Raw genomic sequence first — 18,560 nt, forward strand, 5'->3', positions numbered from 1 at the left:
CGCTTATGTATCAGTTCTCGCCCCAATGGGCGTGGCTACTTGGCATTCTGGTAGACATAGTTCAAAGCTCCTGTAGCAGGCTTCCATTCCTCTTCTAAATATAAAAAACCGACCCTGGCATGAGTAGAAACAGCTACATGAAGAAAACGGGTCTTCAGCACAACACAAGCATATTTGAAATATTGCTGAGTGGTGCTTTCTTTTTACCTTCTCCCGCTCGTCGCCAAATTTATGTAGTGAAGAGGCATACACCAGTGGATTTATTACAAGAAAACAAGACACCTGAAACAACCACCAACAGAAGCAGACAGCAAGGCAACCGTCATCTCCAGCACCGTGTACAAACTTTGCAAGGTTCCCTCCATGACAGCCCTACATTCTAACATTACATACTTAGATTCTAGTAGAATTACATACTAACATTCTACTATGACTTACATTGGAATACTACACAGAGCACATGACTTTACAGCAATGAGCTCATGATTTCATCCACAAGTCTTGAGACCGGTAGGGGTGAGTCGTTCGCTTCCCACTCCCTGTATTGTATAAACACAAACTAACACTACTTCCACAGGTATGCTACTGCGCCCAGAGCACAACACTTTACAGCAGTGAGCTCACAATTTAGGCTCATGGTTTAATCCCCGAGTCTTCGCACCAGTAGGGGTGAGTAGTTTGCTTCCCACTCCCTATCTATATATATAAAAACGAATGTATGTCTGTCTGTCTGTTTGTCCTTTATGCATTATTACACCATTCATCCGATCGCCATGAAACTTTGGGAAGTTGTTCAGTACACTCCCGCGAAGGTTTCTGGCAAAAAAATGTTTTAAATATCGGCCCCCCAGGGCCCTCATAATCTTTCGAATACTGATGTACGCACAAGACGGAAAAACAAAAAATCGTGTATCCACAAGCACTCGAATTAATAAATAAAATTAAAACAGCATTCATCCGATTGCCAGGAAACTTTAGGAAGCTGTTGAGTACACTCCCGCGAAGGTTTCTGGCATACTTTTTTTTAAAAATATCGGCCCCCCAGGTCCCTCGTAATCTTTCGAATACTGATGTACGCACCAGACAGAAAAACAAAAAATCGTGTATCCACAAGCACTCGAATAAATAAATAGAATTAAAACAACACTTTGAAATGTTTTCCATATTAAAATGAATAAGTTTCAATAAAAATGACACAATGTAAATTGAATGTTATCATAAACAGTATCCTTGAATTTCCTTTCTTCGGAGATAGCAGCAACGCGCGACGGCTAAGCTACTATACTATAAATGCATACTAACACTACTTACACACTTATAGTACAGCGGCTAGTATCCTACAGCTCCCAGAGCCCATCAATTTACAACAATCAGCTCGGTGTGATCCCCGATGTCATCAGAGATGTCATGAGTGATGTCACTGACCATGTCATGAGTGATGTAATATGTGACGTCATCAGCAGTGCATTGCGGGCGCGCGAGTTATAGTTAGCTGAACTAACTATAATGGGGGAATATCAATGGTTTTGTATGAGTGAAATGTCCAGCTAACTATAACAAGTGTGAAACCTATGGTTTTTTCAGTGAATTTCTAAGGTTTTTTAAATGCTAATTCCTAACTATAACGTGGCTGAAACCTATGTTTTTTTCAGTGAATATATATGTGTGTGTGTCACCAGAGACTCCGAGTGGCCCGAGAACTCAGAATTTCACTGGCCATTATCTACAGCCGGACCGCAAGGATCTACATAGCTTGCCCCCGCATGGTCTTCAGTGCCATGGTCCGACAGTCTGAACATGACTTTGAGCTGTGGACATGCTTGTAGCATCAAGGCAAGCGAGAAAAGAGAAGCAAACCCCATCTCACATTAATACCTCTTTCTGTTCTCCTTTTTTTCTTTTTAAATATGGAAGACCAAATATGTGCAACATATATGCACAAAATCATGTATACTCTGAATACCTAATAGCTACCTAGAACTGAGGAATCAGTCCAAAAACGATTTACAATATTATTGAAAAAGGAAATGCACCTATTAGTGCAGTACCAAAATATATTCTAAAGAAATATTGAACCATTAAAAAGAAATCATACATGAAATGAATCCTTGTCAGCAATAAGCACATAATATATAGCCCCCCTACCCAGTGGCGGCTGGTGACATTTGAAAATGGTGCGGTGTAAAAATTGTGAGCAGTGCACCGTCTCAAGCGTGCAAGCCCAAATGTATGAAGGGGGATTTGGGGGGGGTTCTCCCCCTGAGAAAATCTTGAAAAAAGAGCGGCCAAATGGTGCATTTTCAAGGACATTTCAGAAAGCAAGAATGTTAATAAAGCAATTGGGAAAGTGTAGCAATTACATCAATAAAGCGACTGGCTGTCCAGTTGTGCTGTTGAGGCTTGAGAAGAACTTATTTAAGTCTGTATTATGACGGAGGGGAGCACACCATTGCCAAGTTTTAATCTGCTATTAACTGATTCCTATACAGCTCGGACCGCCTGTGCAATCTTCTGCCGAAGTCAAGAATGTTATTTCATGTTCTAACACCTGCTGATTTTGTGATTGAAACTAATTTTAGTTTTGCTCTTGTGCATCGCTCTGACACACACTATATAATTGCTGGTAGATGAATAAATAAAACATGGGATTCTTGGAAAATATGCCATTTCCAAATCTATTAGATTTCTGGTACAAAACTTTCCTGTCTGTGCTCAGTATTTTTGCAGTGGGCCATAACAACATGTGCATTTTCGCTGCAAAGATGGCATGTCACAAATATTAATGACATGTATTCTTAAAGTGGGAGCACCCAGTCACCAAATTAAGAAATTGAAACCATGCTGGTGCTGAAGTGAGCAATCATTTTACTTTGTTACAGACACCCTCAGCCTATATCACTCTTGTGTAATTAATATTCAAGCTCTTGACGCTCTATCGATTCAAACCACCTCACTGCACTGTCAGACGTAGGCATTTCTGGCACCAAGCCTACAACCTGACCAGTTTCTTGCACCTCTTGTCTTGTCACTCAGTCAGTGAGTGAACGATTCCTCTCACAGTGCCCCTCAGCCTTCATATACAGGAACCAATCTGTCCGACAACCCATTCATCCACACCCGCCTACTTAGTCATGTTTTGCCCCTTCCTTAACTTGACCTCTCTTGTAGAATGACTCTAAGCATTAGGATGCGCAAGAACAGGCCACTGTGACTAGCAGCATTTCAAGTATATATGTTCTCCTCAGTGCTAATCTGCATCTAGTCAGTTTATGTTGTGGAAGCTGTTTAGGTTCAGTGGTGTTTCTCGAGCATTACTTATCGAGGACTGCTTTGTCTCCAGGGTCCCAGCCATGCCTTACATCAAAGCCTGATTGAGCAGAAAATATGCGCTAATGTTCACAGCACTACTACATTATATAAGTATGCTTGTGTTTATGTATGCTTGTGTTTATGGGGGAAGGGACGGGAGGGGGGATTTCCCCCTCCCAGGAAAGCTTTGAAAATTGTTGCATTTTGGTGCAAGTTTCTGCAATATTTCTACGACAAGAGAACAAAAAAAATTCGAATTTTGATACTGCCATTAGACTGCCTCCTTCCCTTTAGTCAGATGTGGTGTTGCGGCCAGAGCTGGAGACTTAGGAACTGGGGAACCAGGCTTAATTCTCAGTGTGAATATCTTGCGATTCTGGGTAAATCACTTAATCTCACATCTGCCCATAAAAAATGTATGAGACTTTGGGGCAGATGTATCAAGTGTTTTTTTTTTGTCGCGAACGCTGCGAATCGCAATTTCTCAGCGTTTGCGACAAAAATAAGTGCAACTGGCATGTATGAAATAAATCGCATCGCAATTTGAGAATTCGCATTTTTTGCCAATTCTTAGTGTGCGAGAAATGACAATCGCAGAATTATTTGCGATTCCTTATTTTGCATGTTCTTATTTAGCGATTTTCGCAAAATAAGAAATCGCAAGTTAAGAAATCGCATATAGATGTAAGAAAAAATCGCTAATTGCGAAAAATGAAAATTCGCAAATTAAGAAATCGCAATTAACACCAAATAGATGCAGGTGGTAACGTAAAAAAATATAAAAAGACACCCAGAATGCAATTTTTTTATTTCCAAAATGGCGGGACTGTACCTGATTGCAAGGAGGCTACGCATTCAAGCTCTTGCCCAGAGAAGACAAAGACAGGAGAGAATCTTCAGACTACGCATTACCCTGTTCCAGCAGACTCAGGAGGAGATTTATGACAAATACAGAATTCATCCACAAACCATTTTGGATCTGATTAATGAATTAAAACCTTTATTGGAACATCCTACAGCCAGGACACAATCAATCCCCACACATGTGCAGGGATTGTGTTCACTGCACCTTTTGGCTTCAGGGTCTTTTCAAAGTGTCATTGCAGAGGTTGGTGGAGTGTCACAAAGTGCCCTATCACGCTTCTTTCATGTATTCCTGGATGCAATGCTAAGGAGACTACAACATCATATATATTTTTCTAATACACAACAAGCCATACAGGAAACAAAGTTGGATTTCTATCAAATTGCAAGATTTCCACATGTAATTGGATGCATTGACGGAACCCATATTGCTATCACTCCTCCTGCAGCCACAGAATATGTATTTCGGAATAGAAAAAGCTACCACTCACTCAACATCCAGATGTTATGCAATGCCAACATTATCAATGACATTGTTGCAAAGTTTGCAGCGAGTACACATGACTCCTTTATCTTCAGACATAGCGCAATTCATAGACGTCTTAGTGCTGGTCAGTTTGGAGACGGATATCTGCTAGGAGGGTAACACTCAGGCAAACATCCATCTATCCATCCATCCATCCATCCATCCATCCATCCATCCATCCAGTTGTTGTGAATTGTAATATACAGATAATGTTTTCTCTCTCACATGCAGGTGACAGTGCCTATGCAGTGCGTGATTTCATTCTAACACCATACTTGAATCCTGCCAATGCAAGTGAAAGACGGTACAACAGGGCACACCGGTCCACACGTGGGGTAATTGAACGCACATTTGGAATACTAAAAAGCCGTTTCAGATGCATACACAAAAGTGGAGGAGCTTTGCAATACAATCCTGAAACATGTTGTAAAATTGTAACAGCATGTGCAATGCTGCATAACATGGCCATGCGCAAAGGCACAGAAATTGAAGTCAGTGAGTCTTACTCATCTGATGATGATGACAACCCTCCACCAAGAATGGCAGTAGCAGGTGTTGGAGCAATTGCTGGGCGTCAAAGAAGAACAGAGATTACACGAAATTATTTTTAGGTAAGAAGTCACAAACTACATACTCATGTTTGAAAATGTTGTTTTAATTCACAACATACAAAAGTTGGTGCATTGTGTGTGAGTAATGATTCTCTAATGTTTTAAATCAAAATATCCATACGTGGAACACAAAGACAGCTTTCACAATGCAGTTATGCTGTAAAAGTTACTATTGAAAAAGTTATTGTTTGCGCTGGCGGCTTGAAGCATGTTGCTCCTGAGACTGCATGGATTCCTGCTCAGGTCCTGCACTTGCACGCCTTCCACTTCTGCGTTGGCTCAATTGAGATGTTGGGGTGGGGTTTCGGCATGGTGGCCCTCTTGTCTAGGCGAGGTTCCAACCCACTGTCGGGAAGCCAAGAATCTTGGAGTCTGGCTTGATGCTGATTTGTCCTTTGGACCTCAGATAGGCCGTGTGGTGGGTGTCTGTTTCAGCGTCCTAAGAGGTCTGCGGAAGGTATTAGATCTACTTCCCATGTCGGCCCGCAGGACGCTGGTGCATGCCCTCGTCACATCGCGCCTGGATTACGGCAACCTACTGTACCTTGGAGCAACCAGTAAGGTGTTAAATCGTCTGCAGGTACTGCAGAATGCAGCTGCTCGCCTCATTCTGAAGCTTCCTAAAAGATCGGCCTCCAAAGCAGCCCTTCAGACTCTTCACTGGCTTCCAGTGAAGAGCAGGGTGGAGTTTAAGGCCCTCTGTACCTGTCACCGTATCCTTAATGGGAGGGCACCAGCACCACTCCAGAGTTTGGTCTCCCGATACGAACCTACGCGAACGCTGCGCTCCTCCCATGGCGGCCTATTAAAGGTACCAAGGACGAGAAAGGCTCGCATGGGAGGCAGATCCTTTCGCTACTTGGTGGCGAAGGGCTGGAATGCTTTACCCTTGGACCTTCGCCTTGAAGTGTCTGAAGCCGACTTCAGGAAGAAGTTAAAAACACACCTTTATGCACGATAAACCTAGCTGATTCTGCGGCCCGTTTGTATGAGTTCTGTCTGTCTTAGCGCAGGGACACGCTAGCTAGCGTAACCGCGCGCTTTATAAAACTCCCTTATTATTATTATTATTATTACTGCTCCTACTGGAGTTGTCCTCACTTTCAGCAGAGCCTAGGAGAGCACTTGCACCAGAGTTTGAGGTTTTCATATTTTCTTAAGACCAAGTTAATTTTGTCCACACTTTTGGCCATTTCACGGCTACAGTCACATAATTCACGCTGCATATTTATGCTGCGTCTAGTGAAATTACTAGTGACACAACATAGCTGGTTAATTGCCTTAGTGTAAGTCTGCATCCTGAGATGTGCAGTCTGTGCAGCCCTGTTACGTGCACATACTGTTTGTGCAAGGGTCAGGCAGAGTTTCTCAATTGATGCAGCCATGCCTTCTTGATTTTTATTTGTTTTCAACAGCTGTCTATTTATTGACCTGAATGCCTTGTGTTGCAGGCGCTGTACCTGAAGCATATCCTGCTCAAGGCCAACAAAAACAGTGCCTCCTACACTGGGCCCACTGCTGCTCCTAGATGTATCCAAACGGAATGAGCGTGCCCTCCTTGGAATTTCAGTGTGCTCTTGTGACTGTTGAGGGGACACTGTGTCAGTCTGATTGGGTACTGAAACTCCTTCTAAATTGTCATCATCTTCCTGTTCATGTTTTTATTTGGGACAGGGACATCAGTTACTACTTCTTCTGTGTCAGATGTCACATGTGGTGGAGAATTATCCAATTCAGTTTCTGCCCTGGAGTCTCTTGCATGTTCTGTGGATGTAGAGTGTGATATATGAATTTTGGTTTCTTCAAAATAAACTATTTTCATTTCAGACAAAAGCTTGCACTACACTGTTTGGTTATTATAAAATTCAATTTGTTAAAAAATAACATGTACTCCTATGATGATAAGTGTGACAATCATATTTGCACTACAACTCCCATGATGCACTGCTCACTTCTGCTTTCACAGTCCAAGTGCACTTCTACTTGTCTTACAATTAATATTAACACAGGACACACACACATTCATTACACACATTATTGACACTATTTTACATGCATCTTACCTTGTGCAGTTGCTGTTAGGTCTGAGCTATCAATACTAGCCACTCCACTCACACTCTCTGGTAGCAGGGTAGATTCTATCAATTCCTCACGGGGTGTTGGTTGGTCCACAGCTGAGGTTCCGCCACCAGTTTTGTTTGCCTCTCGGATCCTATCTGCAAGTCTCTCTTTTGATCTTAGTCTCATGTCGTACCATCTCTTTTTGATTTCATCAATGGAGCGAGTGGTAACTCCTACTGAATTCCTTTTTCCTGAATCTCCAACCAGATTTTTCTTTTTCTTGAGTCAGGTACTTTCAATGCTTTCTTCCCAAATAGATTCTCATGATTAAGTACCATTTCCTCTATGAGGATTTCTTGCTCCTTTTCTGAAAATTTCTGCTTCCTTTTTCTCTTTTCAGCCAACATTTCCTCCTGTGCCTTCTGTGACTCCATTGCTCTCCAAATAGGTCTGCTCTGCCTCACAACACTCTTCCAACTGCCACCGGGTGTGGCTCAGGTAGGCAGGTGCAAGCAATCACTGGAACTTCCTGGTTGTGATGTCATCGAGCTGTTCCTGCATTGCATGCTCCCGTTTTTACGATTACTTAATTTGCGAAATTCGCTAATTAAGAAATCGCAATTTAATCGCAAAAAAATCTGCGATTTTTAAGAAATCGCTAATTTCTCGCAAAAAAATCATACATCCCATTTTGCGATTCCGAAATTGCGATTCGCAAATAATCGCAATTAAGGACTCGCAAAATGAAAGTATGATACATCTGCCCCTTTGTGTGTAGTAATTGGTGGCCATGAAAGAGCTAAATTATTTCGAGTAGGCCGCACCATATAAAAACTATACAAAGAGGTGAAAAACAAAGCCTTAACATAATGAAAGGCACATAGATACCCATTTAGTGGCTGATTTGTACAACGTTGAGCCAGACAATATTGCTAAATCACAGCTATCCCACTCACATTTTGTGATCTTAGGCAAATATTTTATTTGACCAAAACTCAATTTTCTTCATTATGACAAATGAAAGCACTTTTAAATATGTGAGTTCAGAATGTCGGTTGTACAAAAGGTGCGGCTACAAAAAACAAAATATTCTGTAAGTTTCACCAGCAGGTAGCTACCTATAAAATAACATGGAACTTAAGTGAAAAATTAATTTTAAAAGTTAGTAGTTCTGCGCCTGTGCTCCCTGCAATCTCTGCATATTCACTGCACTCTCTACACCCTGCAATTTCTGCTCACAAACTGTTCCTGTGCTCCCTGCCCCGTGCTTCCTGCAGTCTCTGCACACTCACTGCACTCAGTCTCTACACCCTGCTCTTTCTGCTCACGCACTGCAGCAGTGCTCACTGCCCCAATGCTTCCTGCAGTCTCTGCACACTCATTGCACTCTCTACACCCTGCTCTTTCTGCTAACACACTGCCCCTGTGCTCCCAACCCTTGTGCTTCCTGCAATCTCTTCACACTCACTGCACTTTCTACATCCTGCTCCTTTTGCTCACACACTGTGCTCCTTGCCCACGTGCTTCCTGCAATCTCTGCACACCCACTGCCCTCTGCACCCTGCTCTTTCTGCTTACACACTGCACCTGTTCTCCCTGCCCCCGTGCTTCCTGCAATTTAAGTAATCCGTGGCAAACACACTATAGTACAAAACGAAAGTCTGTTAAATAACTGCAGAGGTATGGGTATAACCAGAGAGCCACAGAATTACATTTTGTTTGGTGCAATGCAGAATAGTAACTTCTGTATTTTTAATGGTATGAAGTCAGCATGTGACAGAAAGCACAGTGAATATGCAAGTCATTATTTTAAACACGCATTACACACAGTAAGATAGATTGCTGCAAAATGTCGTACGATGAAATGGTACTTTCAAAATATAGATTTGAGTGATGCAGACACTGTACTTACTTAATGCATTTTTTTAACATAACTGTCCCTTCAACACCTGGTCTGGGGTAGTATGCACAATATAAATACAATTAGAATTAAAAGTGCACACATCACAGCTTAGTAAACTCTTTGCACTACAACTGAAAAACAATAAATCTTTGTCACAAACCTTAGAGTGATTACTTAGTCATTTAAAGCCAGTACCAGGCCCAACCACACTTATACATTGGCTGTACTGCACATTTACATTGCTTTCAGGCCAGCAGGCAGGCACCCTTGGAGGAAGGCTTGACTTTGAAAAGCTATCTGCCTGGTATTCCTGTTTGCCAGCACAGGAAAGCATTTCATTTAAACTATAGAAATTCCCTGTCTGTTGTTCTTAAATAACAGAACTACTAGGGCGAGAAAACAGCGGGATAAGGAGAGAGCGACAGGTAAGGATAGTGCAGAAAAGGAAGATTGGAATAAAGTGCAACTCCAACACCTCGTAAAGTAGAGATATTATAACACCAGTCCACTCACCCTCAGAAGTCCTCTTTTCCGGTCACGGTGTCACAATAGACGGAGGTGCTGCACAACAACAATCTGTCCAAGGAAACCCGTTCAATGAGGCGCAGCTGCAGGTCATAAAATCACCCTCAGGTGCTGGAATGCGCTAAACAGAATACACGAGGCGCAGAAGTATGCACGCTGTGTATCTGTTTATAGCACGTGGGTGAGAGGCCAGCCAAGTAAAGCTGCAACCCCTCCCTTTCCATGTCGTCACTGTGACGATATGGCGAAGAGAGGAGTGCTGAAAGGCAGTTTATGATAGAAAAGCAGCCCCGGGAGAACAGGGCTGATCCTGTACACGCCCGGGGCTGCTTTAGAATGTGCCGGTTTTAAAACGTAATTTCTGGGTGGGTCCAGAGTACCCTAATTATTGCAGAATCAGGCTGACAGCATGTCCGCCCATACGGCTTTACTTTTACTGTTGCAGTCCTGGCCAAAGACACATGCGCGCTTGCGCAGTAGTCTAAATTAAAACCTGCTTGACGCCCGTTTTGCAGAAAGGACTTGTCGACAGAGTGCTGCATCTTAATAGTTTAAAAGCATAGTAATTGCTTTTAGCAATTACCATCGATCCATCACATTTAATTGGGAGGGCGTAGCCAATCCGCCCAATCCCAGAAACCGCCCCTGCCCCTACCTCCTTGGGGCCGAAGGCGCTCCCGGGGGAGAGCGAATGAATATATATATACATATATATATATATATATATACATATATATATATATATATATATATATATATATATATATATATATAAATATTCACTAGAAAAAAACATAGGTTTCAGAGACGTTATAGTTAGAAATTAGCATTTAAAAAACCTTTGAAATTCACTGGAAAAACCATAAGTTTCAGAGATGTTATAGTTAATAATTAGCATTTAAAAAACCTTTGAAATTCACTGAAAAAACCATAGGTTTCATGAGTGTTATAGTTAGCTGGACATTTAACTCGTACAAAACCATAGAAATTCCTTTGTTAGAGTTAGTTGTGCTAACTATAACTTGTGCGCCCGCAATGCACTGCTGATGATGTCACATATTACATCATTCATGACATGGTCAGTGACATCACTGATGACATCTCAAATGACATCATCCAGTGAATGTGGTTTTGTTTGAAATTTAAATATCTAATATATATATATATATATTCACTGAAAAAACCACAGGTTATAGACCATATATAGTTAGGAATTAGCATTTAGAAAACCTTATTTTACTCACACAAAACCATTGAAATTCCATATATAGTTAGTTGCACTAACTATATATCGTGCACCCGCAATCCACTGCTGATGATGTCACATATTACATCATTCATGACATGGTCAGTGACATCACTGATGACATCACTGATGACATCTCAAATGACATCACTGATGACATCACTGATAACAACATCCAGTGATTTTTTGTTTCTATAAAGTTTAAATATGTCTTACATATTGAAGAATGAGTGGATGTGTAAGTGTCTGGACGAAGGATTTAGTAGGTGCATGACTGACTGTATGAGTGAGTGATTAAATGTGTCTCACTGACTGCATGGGTTAGTGACTAAACTGTCTTAATTTGTGCATCATTATGTCTGTTGTTCTGTAAACTGCTGCATGTGTTGATCAGTAGCTATATGAGTAACTATATGGGTTATTGATTGATTGCCCAAGTATTTGTATGGGAGACTGAGTGTGTGTGTGGCTAGCTGGGAGGTGTGTGACTCTGTGCAGATCAATCTGTACTTGTATCAATGATTGTATAAGAAGGTAAGTATGTGTTAGTATATGTTTGAAAATGTAAGGTGCTCTATGTTTAACTGTATAGACAAGAAAATGGAAGTGTCATTGATTCTTTACAGGACTGACTAGGTGTGTGAGTAACTCCATGGATGAGTGGCAGACTGTGAGTGTCTGTATAGGTGTATGAGTGCATATGATAGTGTTGTAAAGATGAGTGATTGTATGTATGAATGATTGTATGGGTGAATGAGTGAAGGTGTGTGTAGACGTAGCAATCAGTGAGTGCGTATGTAGTAACTAGTATTGGTGTGTCAATGGTTTCAAAAATTATACTCTCTTTTTAACACTGGGTGAAACAGAGGTTATATTAAAATGTGAGGAGATGCATTGTATTGTCACATGAATGATATCATCAGTGATGTGGTCATTGATGTCAAATGAGATGTCATCAGTGATGTCATCAGTGATGTCATTTGAGATGTCATCAGTGATGTCATCAGTGATGTCACTGACCATGTCATGAATGATGTAATATGTGACATCATCAGCAGTGGATTGCGGGTGCACGATATATAGTTAGTGCAACTAACTATATATGGAATTTCAATGGTTTTGTGTGAGTAAAATAAGGTTTTTTAAATGCTAATTCCTAACTATATATGGTCTATAACCTGTGGTTTTTTCAGTGAATTTTCAAGGTTTTGTAAATGCTAATTCCTAACTATATATGGTCTATAACCTATGTTTTTTTCTGTGAATTTCATTGGTTTTTTAACAGCTAATATCTGTAGCTGTAAAATGTATTCTTCTTTAAATCCAAAAATATATTTTATATGTTTATGAATAATTTTTTTTTTTAATATTTTTTTTCTTCGTTCCCGCTTCGCGAATCGGGAAGCTTCCCGTTAGCTGACCTTGATGCCGCGAAATAGACCGCGAGCCGGTAAACGTTTCTTTACCGCAAGTGCCGCGTTAGAAAACAACATCGTGACGCCTCCCGTCCGCATGACGTTTCACGTTGTCGCGTGATACGTCATATGACGTGCTACGTTAGCGAACTGGTACGCGAAGCGAGTCGCAAAGCGCAGGTTTCTGGAAGCAAACCGGGAGGCCCTGCAAAGCGCTTAACGTAAACACAGCAAGTCATGTGACTTGGTAATAACACTTTTCATTGGTTCATTTCACTTTTGGTTTCCTAATGATGTAAGACTAGGTCATATAATCTAAAATGAACACTTTTGATTGGTTGAGAACTCTTGTTTTTCCCAAATGATGAAAATCCCTCCTTCTTTCCTCACTCTGACTTTCATCATTGTGAGAGAAAGACCCTTTGTGATCACTGAGCAATGGCTTCTTTAGTAGCTTCAGCTGGTGCTTCCCCACCACCTCCACCACATCCAAGGAAGAGTGGACCACCTGCTCAAGTTATAATTCAACAAGAAGAAGAAGAAGAGGAACAGGACGACGAGCACGAAGAGAGGCAGTTTTTGCCTGAGCAGCCCAGGACGTCTCACCGGAAAGAAAACTTCATTTGGCAATTTTTTAAAATTCCCAAAGGTCAGAAAAAAGTAAATGCAAGATACGTAACTTGCCTTATATCTCAAGATAGACTGTCCAGAGGAACCGAGAAAAAATACAGTTTCGGAAACTACACAATGCATCGCCATATGACTAGGTGGCATCCTAACAACTACAGTGCTGCACAGTTTCGGAACGACCTAGATAATCTCCCTATTATGGCCAGAAGATCTGTTGTACCGGAAGTAACGGGACCAGAGGGCAGGGAGATGGTGCCAAATATACAAATGAAATTTGGTGAAGTAAAACACACCTGCGTATTTTGCGATGGATTCATTTCCTACGGAGAAAAAAGCATCACTCTGATCAACAGAGCTATTGACTATCATATGCAAGTTTGTACGAAACGCCCAAAATAATAAATACTTCTTTTTTTGTTTTGTTGCTCCTGTTGAGCCCTTTACAATGAATCGTTTTCATTGCCCCCTCCAAGAAAAACCCAAAAAAATATAAAACTTCAGAAAAATTCAAAAAAAGTAAAAAAATGTTCCGAAAAATAATAAAAAAAATATAAAACAACAAAAACAATAAAAAAAAAAGTTCTTTTCAGAACTACCTCCCCGTTATTAAAAAATTGGTACAATATTTGGAACTGTGCCAACCTCTATTTCTCTTAGTTCGCTTCCCAGTTCGCTCGCCGGTACGCGAACTAGAAGCGAACCAAAAACAGTAAGTATAAGGGAAGGAAACATACACTTATGTTAAAAGAAAGACAGCTATAGGGGAGTAAACTAGAGATACTATTACCCGTAATCCACTGCTGATGATGTCACATATTACATCATTCATGACATGCTCAGTGACATCATCAGCAGAAGATTGCGGGTTTTTTGGCAACGTGCCTTATCCACGGTTTAATAACGCTGCCTTTTGCTTTATATAAGTTTTCAAATTGTATGAAATATATACCAATAGGTCGTTATGAACCTTTAGGTAGTGCTTTTCTTCATGAGGTCTGGTCGCTTCCATACACATACAGATGTTTCAAAGATGATCAAGAAGTTTATCTGAATGGAGAGGAATGCACTGAGACGCCAGATCATTCACTAATGTGTAGGCACATACAGTTACACGGTTCATGCAACAAACACCGACCAAATATGGCTTGCGTGTTGCAAGGCACGCCAGTTCCTGCTATCATCCCCACGTTCAAGTTGTTGGAAAATGGTAGTTATTTGATGCTCAATAATGAAGATTGTTCTGAGTTAATTGAAAAGGGTCTGCACCTCTGTACGGGTGTTCGCTATGTGAAGCACGAAAGTTTCACGGGCCGAACTCAAGGCCACCTCTCTCTGAGACAAAAGAGCTCTTATTCTTGCCATGCCGTTGAAATCTGTCCCAAGGTTGGTATTTGTGGCCAGATTGAAAACTCCCTATGTTCATGTGTGGGAGGAAATAGAACATTTCTGCAGCAAATAACCCGTTCACTTACTGTTACGATAAAAGGAATACTTTTAATTCAGATTTGCCTTTCAATTTCAGCAAGATGGTTCCGACTATCTTTAACGCATCCTCCACAAAGACCCTGGCGCACTTTTTTAAAGTTGTTACCAGTGGTCTCGTGACTTCATTTGAGAAAATCTTTGGAGTCATCCCTGCTTCCTTTCATTCTATTTTCTCCACTCCGGTTCGTGGATTGGCATTTTTACTTGCATTACCAGCGGACGCTCTTGTGCTTTTTTACATTTTTAAATATGGATGTCCCTCCTATGCAACCTCCCACCCTGCAGCTGCTGACACTGTTCCGCAATCGCATGCTAGAATATTATGGCACAATGCCGTTGGCGATATTAAGCACGGCATATGGATTATCTTTTCGATTCTCCTACTTCACCTGTGTCCAGCCTGTATTTCACTGCCTGACCTGTGATTTCGATTGGGCCATTGATTTGTGTCTCTGCGGACCGGTTTCTCCTGACGTCGACTTTAATCAGCTGATGACTCCTATCATTACTCACGAGTTGGTTTGTCCTGGCGAAAGGATTATGGCTGTGGCATTGATGCATGGACTACTTGGTCCCTGGAATTTACTGGCGGCAGCACAGTCTTTCTTGGAACAGAGCTTTCTTGAAAACCCACCGAGCTGTCCTCTGATGGTGATAGAGGATCCGGTGCTGGGAGAGCACGTATGTTCTTTTCCGCTTTTAAATTGGATGGCTGAACTGTTTTCGGATGAAGACGGTGACTTCCTATTGGAGGCTGTTGCAGCTTATTTTGCATACACAGTTATGTCATAGACCTTTTTCATGTTTGATATGCTGAGTACTAGCATTTCATTGACAATTCATTGACTTATTTGTCCTTGCCTATTGGCTTAAGACTCGATAAAGTACTTGGCTGTTTTATTTTTCTTTAGCATTAAATTTTCCTAGTTTTTAATGCTTTACCTTGCGGACCGTCCACATATAAACTTGCAATCTGCTCTCATGAGATGGCACTTCTATTATCTTATTCAGTTCGTTTCCGGATCATGGGGAGGTGTCATCTAGGTCCTGGATATCTTTACACCGTGTTAAGTTAGCATGGGCTCATTACCGGTTTAAACGCCATTTTTCCTTTTTTGCAACTTCTGCACACGACACTTAGTTGTTGCTTTAGCTTTCCACCTAGTAGTTCATCGTGGTTTACATGAGAATAATATGTTATTGCTCTACTATCTGCTTTGCTTGTTAAACTATATCTGTACAGCGAGTGCTAAAGTTTCAAGAACAACACGATACAGAATTGTTATGAGGTCTGATCTCCACGACTTCATACTCATAACATAAGTGCAACTTCTGCCAATTCTGGGCATGAGGCGAGTTTTATATTGCTTTGCCGAACACACATACACAACAGTTGATGCGGTTCACATGAAGAGAGAGCTGGTGTATGCTGATGTGATTCCTTCAAATCTAAGACACTAGCAAAGGCACATCGGGCTACCAGTCCCTAATATTTTGCCAAGTTTCGTGCAAATCCATTCAGCCGTTCGATTATTATTATTATTATTTTTTTTTGCCCCGCGGGGCCCTTTTAAAACCTCCACATCAAACCTAGGGGGTCAGCGAGGATCTACTATGCCCCCTTATAGTTATTTCCCCCTTTGTTTTGACCTCCTCTTGTCTCTCGATCCTACCGAGAGACAAGATGGCGGCCGCTACGGACTTTTTGGAATGTTGACAGACGCCGGAGAACCAATCAGCTTCGCTTCACAAAGCTCCGTTGCGCGTAAAGTACGCGAACCGGAGCGCTGCCTGGTCCGCTGTTACAGATATATATCTTTTTTTAAACGTTAATTTCTCAAAATCCACTGGAGCACATATATTGAGACCTACAAAAGGCACATTGGGCTACCAGTCCCTACAATTTTGCCAAGTTTCGTGCAAATCCATTCAGCCGTTCGGGCTAAAAGTGAGGCCAACCGCCCTATGGAAAACTCAATGTTAAAAACACGTTTTGGGACCCCCCTTTTTTCTCGGCCCCCCCTTGACGAACCCCCCCCCAAATTTTCAAGGGCTGCTCAGAAACAAAATGTGCCATTTTCCTGAAAATTTCAGCCAATTCCGTCCACAAACGCCAAAGTTATTAGACATAGAATTTTCAAAAAACCCATAGAGAAAAAATCCTAACTATATATACCTACTGGCGACCGCCAGTAGGTAATATACATATATATATATATATATATATATGTATATATATATATATATATATATATATATACCAATCTGTCTGGATAGAGGATTTAGTAGCTGTCTGACAGTTTGTTTAAGTGAGTAATTAAATGTGTCTCACTAAATATATGGGTCAGTATGGAGTAGTTTCTGTCCTGTAACTCCAGTTCTGTAGTAGGGGTATCTCTGTTATACCATAAATTAGTAGCTGTGCACTGCTAAGTTGATTCGAAGATATATTAAGTTTTTATCGTGCTCCTAGGATTACTCCCCGCTCAGGAGTGTGGGTGTCTCCTTGGGCACTGATTTAAATGCTGGAAACTCCAGTAAATGTTTAGAAATAATGTTATTCTTTGAAAACACTTCTTGTATATATCCAAAGTATTTTATTCATGCTTCCGTGTGAATTAATATTTGTTCAGATTTTCATAGGAATACATTTCTCCATAGTAAATAGATCACAACAATCCTTCCAATGCATTTCGGCACTAGGCCTTCATCAGGGAAGTCTGTAAAGCAAAGAATATTTCTATAACTCCTCTATGTCACACAAATGATGGTATAAGCATAAATTCAATATTCATAATTAATTACTTGTTTGCATTTTCACCATGATACAAAAAAACTGAGAATAATGCTGTAAAAACATATTAAATGCAAGGTATCCCATAGTTTCAAATAAACTAGAAGCTATATCGATCAAAATAACACTTGTTGTTTTCTAGGACTCAATGTTTGTAAACAATGTGACATTTATCGTAGGTAAAAAAGACCAGTTAAAAAATGCGCAGGTCCATTCTTAATAATCTAAGATATTAATAATGATGTTAGGCACGCTCGCTGAGGCCAAACTGACCGTGGATGATTTAACGTTGTTATGAATCTCGCTATCACGCTATATGTGAAGTATTTGAATGTCATACTATACGTGAAGATTTTTAAAACTGATTACAAAATCTATCGGCTCAAATACACAGTTTCCGTGATTCTAAATCGAGTTCTTACCATGTATCGAGCGAAAATGCTTCTGATTACGAAGCTGCCGCCATGGTGTATAACGCGGGTATACCGGTGTGTGACGTGTAAGTGTAAGAAAGGAGGGAGTGGAGTTGAGTCTTATCTTATAGTCATAATCTAATGAATAGTCCCGCTCATGAGCGTGGACCCCGGAGCAATCAAAAATAATCTCATAAGCTGTCTAAAAATGCAGTCCTGCACAGACACTTAAGAGAGAATTTAAAGACAAATAATGCAGCCTATATCCACAGGCTACACTGTCGCACAAGTTACTACTTGTGTAACGATATGTCTGTAAGAGACATTAGTTAGTATTAGATTCCTTACCTTAGAATATCCCCAGGCGTCAGACGTCCGTCGTCGGCATCGTGGGCGCCGTGATGACATCGTCGGAGTACTTAGACGCCGCCTCCGCGTGCTGACGTCAGTTCTTAGACACAGCTTTTCCGCGCCAGAAACGCAGAGCCATGTCAAAAAAGCAACACTGGTGCCATTGAAACTAGGGCCCTGAAAGGGGTAAACCCTAACCCTAGATATAGGTTCGCAGAACGGGGAGGATGGGTGGGTCGGTAAGGAATCTAATACTAACTAATGTCTCTTACAGATATATCGTTACACGAGTAGTAACTTGTGCATCTGAAAGAGACACGTTAGTATTAGATTCCTTACCTTAGAATAGATACCCCAGCAATACCAACCCCGGTGGTGGGTCTGCGAACCAATAATCACACCAGAAAGTCCTGGAGGACAGAACGGC

General features: G+C 41.1%; 1 protein-coding gene across 2 annotated transcripts in view; it reads right to left on the reverse strand.

Moving 5' to 3' along the window:
- Positions 1-18,560, reverse strand: part of PPCDC (phosphopantothenoylcysteine decarboxylase) — a 1,035,307-nt gene that overhangs the window by 282,596 nt on the left and 734,151 nt on the right. Inside the window, exon 7 of one of the 2 annotated variants that reach the window (XM_078685115.1) lies at positions 16,818-17,295. The exons of the other annotated variant lie outside the window; for it this stretch is intronic. The gene's annotated coding sequence lies outside the window, so the exon portion shown is untranslated. Of the gene's footprint in view, positions 1-16,817; positions 17,296-18,560 lie in introns of those variants that run through there. 2 annotated transcript variants of the gene reach the window in all.

This window comes from Lissotriton helveticus, chromosome 3_2, assembly GCF_964261635.1.
Source record: "Lissotriton helveticus chromosome 3_2, aLisHel1.1, whole genome shotgun sequence".
Lineage (NCBI taxonomy): Eukaryota > Metazoa > Chordata > Amphibia > Caudata > Salamandridae > Lissotriton > Lissotriton helveticus.